This window comes from Narcine bancroftii, chromosome 10 (assembly GCF_036971445.1).
Source record: "Narcine bancroftii isolate sNarBan1 chromosome 10, sNarBan1.hap1, whole genome shotgun sequence".
NCBI lineage: Eukaryota > Metazoa > Chordata > Chondrichthyes > Torpediniformes > Narcinidae > Narcine > Narcine bancroftii.
The window spans coordinates 8,952,218-8,967,977 of record NC_091478.1 but is presented as its reverse complement, the minus strand read 5'-3'; the positions used below and the strand labels follow the sequence as shown (position 1 = coordinate 8,967,977).

Sequence of the window (15,760 nt, the reverse complement as noted above, 5' to 3'; positions counted from 1 at the left end):
ATTTAATTAAACGTGTACAGATACCCAAGTCAATAAAATGCAAAGTTAATTTAACTGAAACTTGCATTGTGTTTCTTTTTCTGTCAAACTGTACTCTGATTCGTTGTACAATATATTTGTTTCAGTCATAATAAATTTAATATTAATCATTTATTCAAAATTCTGCTCATTCCATGAGTTGGGAACTGCTAAACCCCACCCAGGGCTCCAAGCCACACTTCCTGGCTGAGCTCTCCTGCAGACCTTACAGATTTCTGACATGAGAAATCACATCCAAATGACTTCCAAACCAACCATAATATTGTTCAAATCCCAAAATTAAAGGCAACAATCTAACCAGACCCAAGAACCTTCTGCTTTGTTCTAAACAAGGTGTAGTTGGCTCATTTGATTGATCTATCGTTCCAAGGCCCATGTGATGTCTGTTCACAATAATCAGTAAACATGACGATTCTTGTAAATACAACTGAAAATGCCTTGCTCTGGAGATTATATTCAAAATGAAAACAGGAAGATGAAATTGTACAAACTTAGGTCAGTAATTAGACTTTTTTCTGCCAGACATTCACTGAGCTCAGATTGCAAATTAGGGTACTTTTGGACATTTAAATTAATAGTCAAACAATGCACTGTTCTCAAATGAATTTCAGACACGTCCTTTTGGAGAAGGGAGCACGAATTCAAACAATATGACTGTACTATCTGCATGGACCAGAAATTCTGCAGGACCAACACTGAGATTCGCCATCAAGTTTCCATTTACAAAGGTGTAGTCCTCCCTGGTCTAGCGAGGTGAATAAACCTCTTGTGCACAATGTTTAAGAGCATGCAGTATCCTACACTTCAGAACTAGAAGGGCCTAATGGCCTGTTTCCGTGCTGTAATTGTTATGTTAGAAATAACCCATGTTAAAGAGAAAGTGCTATCCGTAGATGTTCTCCTCATGTATTAATGCACACATTTTGTGACAACTTTCTTCCACCGTTACATTACAGTAAAACACATGAGGTTTGCAGCTTGCATCAGAAATGTTATGATAATGAGTACACAAGTACAGTGTACTGACCTTCTTACTTGCCGCAGCTGAACAGGTACTTTACTGGGGTTTTTTTATAACTCCAATAGTCTACATTAAATGACTGTACAGAAAGATAATAAATATAAAAGATGGATAATAAATATTCAGTCACAGTAGTGCAACAGTGCAAGAAAAAAGTGCTGCTTCACCAATGCAGACAAATCTTTTTGTGGTGTTGGAGTTGTTTATGATAGAGTAGTAAGGAGAGGTTCATGGCTCTGATAACAGTTGGAAATAACTGTTCTAAAACCAAGGTACCGTCTTCCCAAAGAAGATGTTGTAACTAGAATGATGGTGAGGGGTGGGTGGGGGTCCTTTATGATGTTGGTTGCCTTCTTGAGGAAGTGCCTCAGAGATAGAGGCCTGCAATGAATCAATGACGATCAGGACCTGCCCACTTTTCTTTTCTCTTCTTCTCCAATGATAGCAAAAGAACAGGAAGAAGTGCAGATGTTTTTACATCAGTACAACTAAGAATACAATGACATACAAATGCTAGGTGTTACCGCTTCTCTTTTACTTTCCTGGTCTATTTGAATCTTTAGCAAAAGAAAAGCAGGAGAGCTCAATGCTGAAAGCTGTTCCACTAACAAATGTTTACGTCAAGGAGATTAAACAACGGACACCGGCGAAATGGATTCTGAGCTGCGGAAGAGCATAAAGATTGTGGGAAACCGGAGGGAGTCACGTGATGGAGTAGTGGCCGGACGGTGAACTCCAGCCCTCTCCAGAAAAGTCGGGAAAAACAAAGGAAAACACAAAGGCACAGAAATAAAAGTTACAGAAAAGTGAGTATAAAGGTGGAAAGAAGATGGCGACAAAAAAAGAAAAATCGAAAACAACGGTAAGAAGAGAGGAAGAGAAGACAAAGGAGGAAAAAGGTGAAGGCCTTACCTGTCCAAAGAGGCCCGCTGCGGAGAGAGAAACCCGCTCCCTCAGGTCGGTAAATAATGGACTACAAAAATGGCTCGCAGAGCCGAGTAAAAGTGCGCAACCGCGCATGCACGATACTTCGCGCATGCGCGATGCGAATGAAAAAAAACACACCGACGGGAGGGGGGACCAGCTGGGGAGTCGACCTCCACAGCCGGCAACGACAGCTGCAGAACACCTGCAGCAAGAAGAGACCACAGAAGACAATAGAAACAAGAAAGAAGAGGAGGAAAGGGCACCAAAGAAACAACAGATGGCCAACCCAGAGGAAGAAGAAGAGGAAGAGGAAGAGTACAGGGAAATAGAAGAAGAAAAGAAAGGCAAGGTAAAGGATATACTTGCTCTTATTAAAGGATACATGGAGTCATTTAAAGAATGGCAAACACAGGAATTTAAGGATTTAAGAAAAAGAATAAACAACACAGAAGAGAAAATAAATAAAATGGAGATGACCTTAACAGAAATGGGAAAAAAAATGGACAAGATGGAAGAGCGGGCAGTAGCAGCAGAAATGGAGGTAGAAGACTTAAAAAAGAAATTGGAGAAATCTAATAAAAAAACTAAAGAGACACAAGAACTACTAGCTCAAAAAATAGATACAATGGAAAACCATAACAGAAGAAATAACATAAAGATAGTGGGCCTTAAGGAAGATGAAGAAGGCAAGAATATGAGGGAGTTTATAAAAGAGTGGATCCCTAAGACCCTAGGATGTCCAGAACTACAGCAAGAAATGGAAATAGAAAGGGCACATAGAGTATTGGCCTCTAAACCACAACCACAACAAAAACCAAGATCTATTGTAGTAAAATTCCTAAGATATACTACAAGAGAAAAGGTACTGGAGAAGACAATGGAAAAAGTAAGAGAGGGCAACAAACCACTGGAGTATAAAGGGCAAAAAATCTTCATTTATCCAGATATAAGTTTTGAACTCCTAAAGAAGAGAAAAGAGTTCAATACAGCAAAGGCGATTTTATGGAAGAAAGGGTATAAATTTATACTAAAGCATCCAGCGGTATTGAAAATATTTATTCCAGGACAACAAAACAGACTATTCTCGGATCCAGAAGAAGCACGAAAATTTGCAGAACAATTACAAAAATAGACTGAGGGATGAAGACGGGTAATGAGAGCAAAAATGATCACGATTGATATGTATGCGGGTAAAGAGGTATAAGAGTGAATAGAGACAATGAGCATACATGAATGTATCTGTACTTAGAGGAAAATATAGATAGTATAGACAAGAATTAATAAGGGAAGGTAATGGAATAGAGAGAATAAGGAGGGAATTAAAAGAGTGACCTTTGTGACATATGAAAAGTGAAATCTTTTCTGGGGGAGGCGGGGTGGGGGGAAATAGCGGTCACTGCAAAATCAGTTGACGCTTGCGAGTGGATTCGCAAATCCAAATGGAGAGGGGAGATGTGGTTGTCCGACAAGGGATAAAGGACAACTCAGGAGGTGAAGGGGAGATTGGGGATAAATAAGATAGAAATAGGAGAATAAGGAAAATGTTGGATGTTGTAGAAATGTTGTCTTATAAAGAGTTGAAAATAAGAAAACAGAAATGGAAAAGGAGGAAAGGTAATGATGGAAAAACGGAAAGAGAAGATAAACAAAATATAAAAGGGCTACGCTGAACTATATGTCTTTAAATATTAATGGAATACATAACCAAATTAAAAAGGAAGAAACTACTAAATTTAAATGAATAAATGTATTCCATTAGAAAAAATAACATATAGGTTAAGAAATAATATTGAAATATTCGAACAAGTATAGGAGCCTTTCATTAAATACAATAGCGAAAACCTACCGGGGACAAACATTACCTAAGTTGATGGAAGGAGAAGGAAAGAAAAGAATGGACTCAGTAGAATTTCTGGTGTAATTTTGTTGAATGACAACATTGTCTGACTGGCTTAATGCAACCTAGATTGTATACCTAAAATGGATGAGGGGGGGGGGGTGGGGGGGTGGCTTGGGAGGAGGTGGGGGGAGAAAAAGTCACTGTATATGTGTGAAAAAGAAATGGTGTATATCATGGCTAATGTGATTTATGGTGTGAAAAATAAAAAAATTTAAAAAAAAAAAAAGATTGTGGGAAACCAATTTACCCATCTTGGTATTACATTAACTAGAAGCTATAAATATCTTAAGGAAAACAATTTCCACTATTTAATCAGGTTAAATTATTATTATTGGCATGGTCACCTTTATCACTTTCGATGATAGGTCGTGTCAATTCTGTTAAAATGAACATATTACCTAACTTTTTGTACCTCTTTCAATCTAAACCAATTTTTATTCCTAAAATTTTTTTGACTCACTTGATTCATTTATATCTTCTTACATGTGGCAAGGGAAATATCCCCGCTTAAATAAAACTCATCTTCAAAGAGCTAAAAGGAATGGTGAACCAGCACTTCCCAATTTTAGATTATCCTATTGGGTGGTCACTTTAAGCAAGTTAATTCTTTTGTTACATATTGATAATTTGGTTGATTGTCCTTCATGGATAGAAATGGAATTGAATTTCACAAAGAATACTTCTTTGTTGGCAATTGTAGGTTCCTGTTTATCTTCTTTATATAACTAATAATATGACAAATAAACATAGTTTGAGAATATGGGCACAATTTGGAAGGTTTTTGGTGACTCCATTGGTTGCCTTATCATTTTTATTATCAGTAGGGGTCTCTCTGTGTTAAGCCAAGCCTGTATAAGGTGGGGTTAGATAAGAATAGTTTAATTTTTTTTTCACTTTTTAATGTAACATAGCTTAAAATACCATCTGTATTATTCTGTAAGATTTGTTAATATTCTATTCTCATATACCTATGTAACATTTAAACAATGAAAATAATAAAAATATTGAAACAAAAAAAAAGGAGATTAAACAACGGAAAACAGAACAAAATGGTTAAAAGAAGGACGAGATACTAAAGGTAAAGGTTCCACTTAGAATTTAACATACATGAAATTCTTTAACTTTTGTCTACTGTAAGGCAGACAGGGAGTCACCACTTTGTCCAGCGCCCCTCACAGAAACCAACAGCACCTGGTGTTCCTAAGGCGGTCTCCCCTCCAAGTACTGACCAGGCCTGATCCGGCTTAGCTTCCGAGATCAGACAATCTCAGGCATATTCAGGTTATTAGGATTCTGAAAGTGGACCTGGAGACAGAAGGAATGATTTACATTGATGAATATGGGCACTGAAACCAATCCATTTGTTCACAGCCTTCTGAAGTTCAGAGAGGAGTGCTTTGATGGGCTCTTTGTATAAACAACTTTTTTTAAAAAATCTTCCTAGAAATGCTTCATTCTGAGAGTCAGTACAGTTTGTTCTTGGCAAAGGTAATACTGGTGACATTAATCTTGTTTTGGAATCAATTAGGTAAATTATTAATGCTGAGTAAATGATTGGTTGCTCCTTTCTCTTACCTGAGTGTGTGAGAGAGCAAGAAAAAGAGAGAGCTTGCGAGCAAAACAAATCCTACGGCTACCGTGCACCCTCAATTCTTCCTCCAAATGAAAGCTCCTTCATTCAGCTCTTGCATAACAAATATTCTCTGGCAGGTTGCAGCAAACAATGACACTTAGAAGAAATGCCAACAACTGTCATAATCCTATTTCAAAAGGTATGTTCCTGAAGCGATAAAGCCATGGAGTTTTGGAAGTAAATGAGTGGGTAACATGTTAAAATGTCATCACACCAGATGGATGGTTTCCTGGGATCTGTGGAGAAGAGCTTAAAAAACTAATTTCAAACACCACATGAACTGTGAATGTGCAGAATGGAAACAGGAAATGTGAAAATCGTAAACAGACCAGGAGTACATGAATGCAAAGTGTACAGGTCAGAATCATTTTCTAAAACAGAGCTTCCAAGATTTCTGGTTTATTTATCATTTCTAAATTTTGTGAGTTTTCTTTCTGCTTACAAAAATGTGGGAATCATTTCAAATTGACAATGAAAATATGTATCCCTTGTATATCCTAGTTCAATTTAACGACATCTATGGAGAGAAGCAAGATAAACTGCCTTCATTAAGATTACTCGAGGATAAACAAAGTTCTTGGGCAACTTGAATAGTAACAACTTTTCTTTCATCCTTCAATGGTCAAGAGTCTGCTTTGAAATTCAAATAGACTGAAGACACTGTTGGAAATCACATCCACCAGGGCCTTCCAGGTTCACTTAAATTCCAATTCCTGGGTGTTCATACACTGGAAGACTTCTCCTGGAGGTCACTGTGAAGAATGCACATCAATGGCTTAAGAGTCTGAGGAAATTCATTGAACTTCTGCAGGTGTACTGTTTACATCAAGATACACTGGTTGATTGGCTTGGCTCTGCTCTCGTCTGGAACCCCAGACTGATTTTGATCATCACCAAGGTTCATTAAAGCAGGGAGACTTGTGGATTAAAAGGCATTATATGAAGTATGTAAGTTGCATTTCCCAAGGTAAGAATCCCAAAAATAATTGAAAACACCTTAATCACCACCAAACTTGCTTGCCTAAGTAAGCATAGATGAGATTTTCCATGAGAGCAATGTCAACCAGATACTTCATTACAAAATGCAGGCACAAATGTACTAGACATGAAAATCTGACGTTCTGCATACATCCTATAAACTTCATCAGTAGACTATCCAAACAACCAGACTCCATTCCATCAAGCACCGAACAATAATCATGTACATACGAGAATAGTGAAGAATGCATAAGCTGAGGGCAAGAAAATCTTACCCCAAATATGATAAGGAGATGCTCTACAGGTATCATGCGGCCCCATTGCCAAAACGGAGTTCACCAGGATCAGCAGTGGAAGATCTCAGTGAACACTTTCCTGAAGATGGGGGTTACTGGCGTATACAACAGAATGGGAGTCACCAAAGAACCAACAGGAATGAAATGCTCTCCCAACTTCTCCACCTCTTCATTTCCTCCCCAGCCCTTGTTGCCCCTTCCCACTCATCTATACCCAAACCCCTGCACAGGCTGAGGAACTGTGGCCTGTTACCAAATCCTGTCTTGGCTCAGCTAATATAACCAAATCTCGATGCATTCTTAGCTTATTTTGAACAGCAGGCCAGCAAGCTAGTGGAACACAGCTACCTTGAGCACATCCATACCACTGCAAATGACAGCCTTCTGGAGAGCAAACCCACAGAAAGCGACTGGCCCATTCGGAAAAATGTTTTTCGTGCCTGCACAGTCCAAGTGGCATCTGCGTTCATAGACATCTTAAACCTCTCTCTCAACAGGCTGAACTATCCACCTGCTTTAAGAAGGCCACCATCACCCCAGAGCCAAAGAAGAATGTGGTTTCAAAAATTGGATAGGTGCATGTTAACTCCAGCCTCCTCCAGTTTGCGTACCACTGAAACACAAGGTGCCATCTCCCTGGCGCTACACTCAGCCCTGGAACTCCTGGACAGCATGCAGCACGACATCAGACTATTTATCAACTGAAGCTCCACTTTCAACACAAATAGTGCCAACCAGATCAATCCATGTGACCTTGGTCTCAGCTCCAGGATGACTTTCTTTCCCGCAGGCCGCAAACAGTGAGAATGAGTGACAGCACCTTATCCACAATCAACCTCCACACTGGGGCACCACGAGGCTGTGCATTCGGCCTCCACCACACTCCTTGTCTGCTTAGGACTACATGACCAATTACATCTCCATCTAGAAATCAGCAGATGACCCCACTGCCATCAGCAGGATCCCGGACAGCAGCAGAGCAGAGTACAGAAGGGAGATAGAGGGACTTTTGGCTTGGGGCCAGGACATAGCCTCTCCTTCAATGTCAACAAGACCAAAGAGCTAGTCGTAGACTTCCAAAGAAGCTCACTCCCCAGAATGTTCTGATACCACAAGAGGACTGCTTGCACTACTGTAAGACCACTTTTTTTTCCCCTATGTTAAGTGCATATATTTATTATCTAACTGTTGCACTTTTAATTTAATGTATAAACTATTATGGTTTATTCAGCTGCAGCAAGAAAGAATTTAGGTGCCCACATACATTGTACAATATATAGGACAACAGACAGTATAATTTTTATTAGAAGGTGGAAATGGTAGACAGCGTTAAGTTCCTATGGCTTAACATCCCCAGGGACTTGACCTGAGCCACCCAGTTGATGTAATACCCAAGAAATTACATCAGCACCTCTATTTCCTCAGAGGCTTCAGGAGATTTGGCATGTTACCTGCACCTCTGCACAACTTCTGCAGCTGTCCAACTGAAAGCATCCTATCAGCCCTGTAACCTACAAGGTCGTGACTATCCTCCTGTCTTGGCCACTTTCCCTTTCGCTTGTTCTCCAAAGATAGAAATCTCAAGAGTAGGAAAGAGGGCAGACGCTTTGTATCAGACACCACAAGCAACACTATTGCAAACATGCCTGAATGCTGGGTGTTACCATTTTCAGTCATCCTTTGCTGGTGTGTTTGAATCAACAACAAGAGAGCTCTTCGCCTTGCCAGCACTAACATTTTCAAAGAGATTTATCCGCCGTTAACTCTAGCAGTGGTATGTGACCAGTCCACAAACCTCACTTCTCTCCCAGAGCAAGACACATCACAATTTTAATCAGTGGAGCACCACAGACCACCTTGTTGGAGCTGGCAGTTCTCTGGTTTGTCTGGCTTCTGTAAACACACGCTTATCAAGACTGATCCCGAAATTTTGTATTCACACGTCAGGACAGCATGAATTTATTCACGTATTACTCTTCATTTAGCTGTTTATGTCAGTCCTAACAACTAAGGTGTAACTGAGCTGTTCAAAACCTGAATGAAGTGTAGACCACATTTCTAGATTGTTCAGTTGTCACAATGACACAGCTCCTGGCATGAGGCTGAAGCCAGCTGCCAAAGAAGCAATGTTAGCACATCAATGTAGAAAGCAAAGTGGCGAGAGCAACATTTTTCAAGCCCAGTCCACACTGCACCTCAGAGATGTAGCAGAAGGAATGAAGGGTTGGATTAAGAAGGTGTTGTCACACTGAGGCTCGATGGGGCCTCTAAGCTGTGGACACTAAGCTGAAAGTGACCTGTTGCAGGGAGATTGTGGAAATCTGAAATAAAAATAGAAAATGGTGGAGACACTCAACAGAACATGCAAAACCTGTGGAGAGAAAAACACCATCAACCTTTGATTCAATGACCTTCCATCAGAACTGAGGAAGGTTAAAAAAAAATCAAATATTTTATGAATGAAAGAAACAAGGGGCAGAACAAAGGGAATGTCTATGTCACACACATCCGATAAACCTTCGCTACCTCCAAAGGCGTAATCATCATTTACATTTGAGATCATGTACAACCCGGAGATTTGGCAGTGCAAAAAAAACGGACTCAATGTACACATGTAAACAAATAAAGAAATGTAAACAGACTGAGCAATACAGAGAGAAAAAAATTAAAGTGTAAAAGTAAAAGCCCTTAAATGAGTCCCTGTTGTTGAGGAGTCTGATGGTGGAGGGGAAGCAGCTGTTCCTGAACCTGATGGTGCGAGTCTTGTGGCACCTAGACCTCTTTCCTGGATGGCAGTAGTGAGAACAGAGTGTGTGCTGAACGGTGTGGATCCTTGATGATTGTTGCTGGTCTCCAATGGTGGCTTTCCCTGTCGATGTTCTCGATGGTGGGGAGGGTTTTACCATGATGTCCGGGGCTGTGTCCACTATCTTTTGCAGGGCATTTTGCTCGGGAGCATTGACGTCCCCATACCAGACCCTACTGCAGTCGGTCACCATACTTTCCACCACACATTTGAAGAAATGTGCCAGGGTTCAAATGTCATGCCAAACCTCCACAAACTCATGAGGTAGTAGAGGCTTAAGTGCTTTCTTCACTATGCCATTTGTGTTGGGTCCAAGATTCTTTGAGATGGTGACTTCCAAGAACTTAAATTCGCTCACCTTCTCCCCCTCTGATTCCCCCTCTGATCACTGGATTAAATGCCTCTGGTTTTCCCTTCCTGAAGTCAACAATCAGCGCCTTGGTTTTGGTGACATTGAGTGCAAGGCTGTTGTTGGTGCACTCGGCCAAATTTTCAATCTCCCTCCGGTATGCTGAGAGAGATTCCAATGCCAATCATCATTTGGTGCTTTCAGATTTTGTAGCTGGTCATAAGCAGGTTATTACCAGATTAAATGGAATCCTTGCAGATACAGCAAGATTTCCTGGATTAGTTATACTCCTCTGTAAGCCACCAAGTCTCCAATCCTGTCTGCAATATGACCCTTACCTTCATTGTAAATTGTTAATGAGAGGGAAATGCACAAATTTCCCTACTTTACGTTATATTTCCATTTTGCATTTTTAAATCCCCCTTTCAACGTTTCCAATTTCATTAAAAAATTCAACTCTTTCCACGCAGATCACCATTCCAGCCTTTGCTCTGCAATCGTTCTTCAAAACCTAACATCCTTGGGAATGGGGAGGGTGAAGTGGCTTTAGATTAATGGGGAAGGCCACAGTACAGATTACTAGCGACAATTTATTGATGGCTGACCACAGTGCATCTCAGAGTACATTTGGCTTCATGGTGCCTTGCAGATCTAAACTTCACAATGTTGTCAGGAACCATAAGGTGGTCACTGCTTTCCCATGTTTATCAGCTCAAGAAAGGCTGTGGAACAAATCAGTCGACTCCCCAGCCCATTCCACCACTCACCAGATCAAAATCCATTGGGAAACCTCTCAACATTTAACCAGTTTAGGTTCATAATCCCTTCATTTGTTCAATGAGCAAACATCTATCAATTTCAAATCCGAAGTCATTTCTATCTCGGTGCATGCGACTTCGTTCATGTGAATTTAACATTTTTAACAGCCTATGCATGTTGTCATGTATCCTGACCCCTCCCAAATAGCTTGTGAAAGTTAAGGTCCCTTGTTCTTGACCCTGCCTTGCCAGTAAACTCCCGCATCAACACCAAACATTTCACAGTCTTTCTTTCGAAATCCTTACAATCTTCATTAAAATAAACTTCATTGATCCACTCACTTACCTTTCATTTATTTTACATTTATATATTACTTTTCCTTCTCTTCACGGCATGTTGAAAGTGTTAACTAGACTTAAATTGCTGTGAGTGTGTTTTATGAACCCGGGAAGCTGCAGTAAGCAAGACTTTCATTGCGTTTGTATATTGTACTTAGGTGTACGATAATAAACTCTTTGTTCATTCATTCAACCTCAAATACCTTAAAACAACATTCAGACAGAGTATAAACGGCACACATTAAACAAAAATATACCCACTCATGAAGGGATAGATGTCACTTAAATATTTAGTTTTACATGATTCAGATTCCATTACAGGATCAACATTCAAACTTATAGTCCCAATGCAGTATTTTGAATCACCGGTGTCAGTCTGCTGGATTGCACTGGATCTGACCTGTGCCTTGCGGTTACCTCAACCACTCTGCACTACCCTCAATGAACAAGGCCTTACATCCATGTCCATTTCATGAGGCACCAGTTGGAGCCAGACTGCAGACAGTGCAAACCGAGGTCCTTCCCTCAGCTGCCCTGATCACCCGAGTTGTCAGATGGCCTGACGATATCAGTGTTTGCCAATATCTGAACATTCTATTCTTCAAAAATTGCATACGATGAAAAAATTGAACAAAAAGAACCTTCATAAATGAATTAAAATTGTAAATAACAATAAACTCATATCTATATTCAATGAAGATTGAAAGCTTCAAATGAACTGGATCGAACTAGTTCAAGTCATCACAGAATGCTCTGGATTGAACTGCGGGTCTGGGGACAGACGGAAAGATCCAATGGCCCCACTCTGGAATGTCGATGCATTTTCTTCTGCAACAATGCAAGGCACAGGAACTCCAAATGGACTATTGGTTTTCTGCAGCCCCTTTCACCCATCATTTTCAGCCCGCTTAAAAAAAATTGGTCAGAGAGGATTCGCAATAATGTTAACCCAGCCAACATCCCAACAACTCCATTTTTACTGCCATACAATTTAAGCAACAAAGAGTAAGTAAAGAAAAGTAATACTCAGTCATCAACACTAACCGATGCAAATGGCAGTCTGCATCTGTGGAAATGAAGCAGTTTCTCTTCACTTTTCCTGACATTGTAATGAATAGGTGGTCAACATTAACAACATTGATTTGCTCAATTTTTTATCTCTCTCAAAATGTGGAGTTGGCCATGCAGAGTGAACTGAAAATAGCTCGATCTCCAACCATGCAGATCTCTCGGTACCATTGCTATATTTAGTGGCAAAAACAAACAGATATGCAAGGAACCAAAGCCCGATGCACATTCTTAAAGGAAATTTAACAACAGATAAAATGGGGGGGGGAGGGGCAATTCACTCACAACATTAAAACTCGTGTATTGAGGTAAAATTATCTGAAATTATATGAAAAGAAAACAATATATTTGAGTTAAAGTTAATCTGCCCAAAATGATTTGTAAGAGGGAAAAGTGCCTTTGCACTGGAAGTGATATTTCAAAGCAGAGGAAACGGTTAACAGCAGTAATACTTGCTGATGTACCAGGACAACACAGCAAAGGTCACAGGATCATATTTTGCCCAATTTGTCTTCTAAATGTATTCATTCAGGAGGTGCGAGCTGGCTGGGACAGTGTTTATTTGCCACGTTAAGGATAGCCAACAGCAAGTATTTCTTTACATAGGAGATCAACAGCTGGGACAGGGATCAGCAGCTTGGATTCACTTATGGCAGCTGGGTGGTGTAATGATGTGACTAACCTGTGGCCAGAGGGACCTGAAAGCCTGAAGACTATTTCTAAACAATTTGAGAGCAGATAATAGAGTAAATAGGCTGTTATTGAATCTGTGAAACAGGTCAGATGATAGAGCATCAAACTGAAAAGGGATATCTTACCTTTTATACCATTCAGCACGTTAATTGGCTTGAAATCACCTGAATGTCTTCTCAAGCAAGTAACTTGAGCCAAAGGAAGTGGCTGTCAGTTTGACACAAGTTGTACTCTACAATCAGCTTATTCCTTTTTCATTATTTAATAGTCATTTAAAGAATTGAGATTTTAAGGGTATAAAAACATTACAGGATTGCTTTGTAGAAAGACAATTTATTTCTTTTAATCAATTGAAAGAACATTTTGCTATCGTGGAAAAATCTTTGTTTGTTTGTTTATTATCAACTTCGATCACTGGTTAAAAAAAAATATGTATGGTAGAGAGATGATTTTACCTGTATTGTCAAAATTCGAGTCTTTGATTTCTTCTATACCAAAAAAGGGCTATATTTCTGTTATGTATCAAGTACTACAAGATAATATGGACAAGCCAGAATGGGAGAAATCTAAGCTTAAATGGGAAAATGACTTAACTTTTGTTTTTCCTGAAGAATATTGGACAGATAGGTGTCCTGATATTGTAACTAGATTGATGAATGTACGATATGGAATGGTTAATTACAATTTTTTGCATCAGTTATATTTAACTCCTGAGAAATTGAAAAAAATATGGCTTTAGTAAATCAGATTCTTATTTTAGATGTGGTACATGTGTTGGAACTTTTTTACATGCCGTTTGGTCCTGTATGTATGTACGACCATTTTGGGAAGAAATTAAGTTAATTTTGGAAAAATTGTATAAGTTTAAGTTACCATTAGATCCATCCATTTTTTTATTGGGTTATGTGATTCCTTTAAAAGGATTAGGGTTGGATAAATTTCAAATTGCATTTGTATATTTAGCATTGTCTGTAGCTCGAAAATGTATACATGGAAAGATAATACAGTGATTACTATAATGCGATGGCAGAATAAAACGAAAGCTTGCATTGTTATGGAAAAAATTACATATGTTTTGCATGATAATTATTCTTTTTTTGTTAAAAAGTGGTCACTATATTTGGATTATATGTATTTAGATGTACCTTGATTTATTTTATTTTTAGTTTTTCTTTATTTTTTTTTGGCTCTCTCCTTAAGAGAGCTGGATGAAGGGATGGGAGGCGGGAGGGTGGGAATATATATAAATAAATGTTGTTATTGTCTGTATTTTGTATGATTACTAATAATTTTTCAAATAAATAAAGTTTGAAAAAAAAAACAAGTTGTACTCTTCGTCAGAGTTCTTTTAGCTTTGATGCCAACAACTTTTTAAGGCCATCAAGGATGGATGAAAAGACAAGTTCTCAGGACAAGTTCTCGGAACTTCAGAGCTCAAAGCAGTGGTTGGGGAACACAGTGAAGGACTGAGGCAGACAAGATCAAGTTTCATTCTTTGACAACAAACACTGAACAACCTCCAGCACCACCTCAGTTAGCGGACTTTGGAAACCAATAAAATGATGTCCCTTCCAGTTTATATTTGCTGCAATTCAAATTATTTCTATTGATAATTCTCACTTCATTTGTTTGCCTTGAGAAAGAATCTCAGCGACCTTTCTGACGTCCAATGAAGATTTGAAAAATGCATGGTCCCCAAGATTTGGAAATGGTTATAAATTGCATTTTTATGCAAAGACAAAGGTATAGAATTATGATGTCAGTTTTGAACACTATTGGTGCTGAATGTGTTTGCGTTACATGCCTTTCCTGCCTCTCCTTCTTCTCAAAGGGCGGTGTAAGCAGTCTTTGGATATTTTTAGGTCATTGTGATGTAAGCAAGGGCGTGAAAGCTTTGCACAGGTAGGAATGTGGAGTTGAGGTTACAGTTAGACCAACCCTGATCTTCCGAAAAGGTAGGGCAACCTAGAGGGGTCACCCTGATCCCGGTCTGTGAACTTGAAATTCTTATGAAGTTTTTGTAAGGCAAACGCAACAGAGTAACATTCACTTAAAACGAATGCCAGGCAGTGATCTCTCCCCCAATATGGAAGTGTATACTTTCTTTCCCTTAATACACTATGTGGGGTTATGATCAGTGGATCCCTTCCAGTCATTCACATCCTGGGGCAGTATTTACCAGAGTGGAGTTGATAGAGAGTGCAGATGCTCCTCTACTTACGATGATCCGACTTTTTTTGAAGTTACAATGGTCATTATCACTATATTTTATGATTAAAATTTGTTTTTTTCCCCCAGTGTGGAATAAAAGGTATTTGACATTTAATTGTAAAATAGGCTTTGTTTTAGATAAATTTGACCAGCTGTAGGCTACGGTAAATGTTCGGAGCACGTTTAAGGTAGACGAGGCTAGGATGTTCAGTAGGTGCAGTACGGTGTCTTTTTCGACTTACAATGGGGTTTGCTGGAACGCAGCTCCATTGTAAGTTGAGGAGCACCTGTATACACATTTGGCTTGATCCTTGTAGATGATTGAAATGCTTGTTGAGTAAGGAAGAGAATCACTTGCTGCAGAATACTGGGTATTCACCTCCAAAACCCACAAAACCTTCCCACCATTTATAGGGCACAACTCAAAAAAGTGTTGGAATGCTCTCCATCTGTCTGGATTAATGAAGCTTTAATTTCAACACAACTCAGCATCATTCAAGATAAAGCAACTTGCTCAATTGGCTCCCAATCCATCAGCCTAATACACACCATGCCCAGTTCCTTGTTTCCTGTGGAACTCATTCCCCGTTTCAGATTTTCACCATTATATACTCTAATGGTGCCAATCAAAGGTCATCAATTGGGTTCTATCCTAATAAACCATAATGTCCCAATGCAGCTCTTCATTGCAAATTCTAGGTGACGTTGTTTTAAGCAACTGAGCAGGCCACTTGCACAACAA

General features: G+C 39.3%; 1 protein-coding gene across 9 annotated transcripts in view; it reads right to left on the bottom strand.

The window, feature by feature from the left end:
* The window catches only part of fam53b (family with sequence similarity 53 member B), a 112,900-nt gene that overhangs the window by 2,725 nt on the left and 94,415 nt on the right, over positions 1-15,760 (bottom strand). The gene's annotated exons all lie outside the window — the stretch shown is intronic.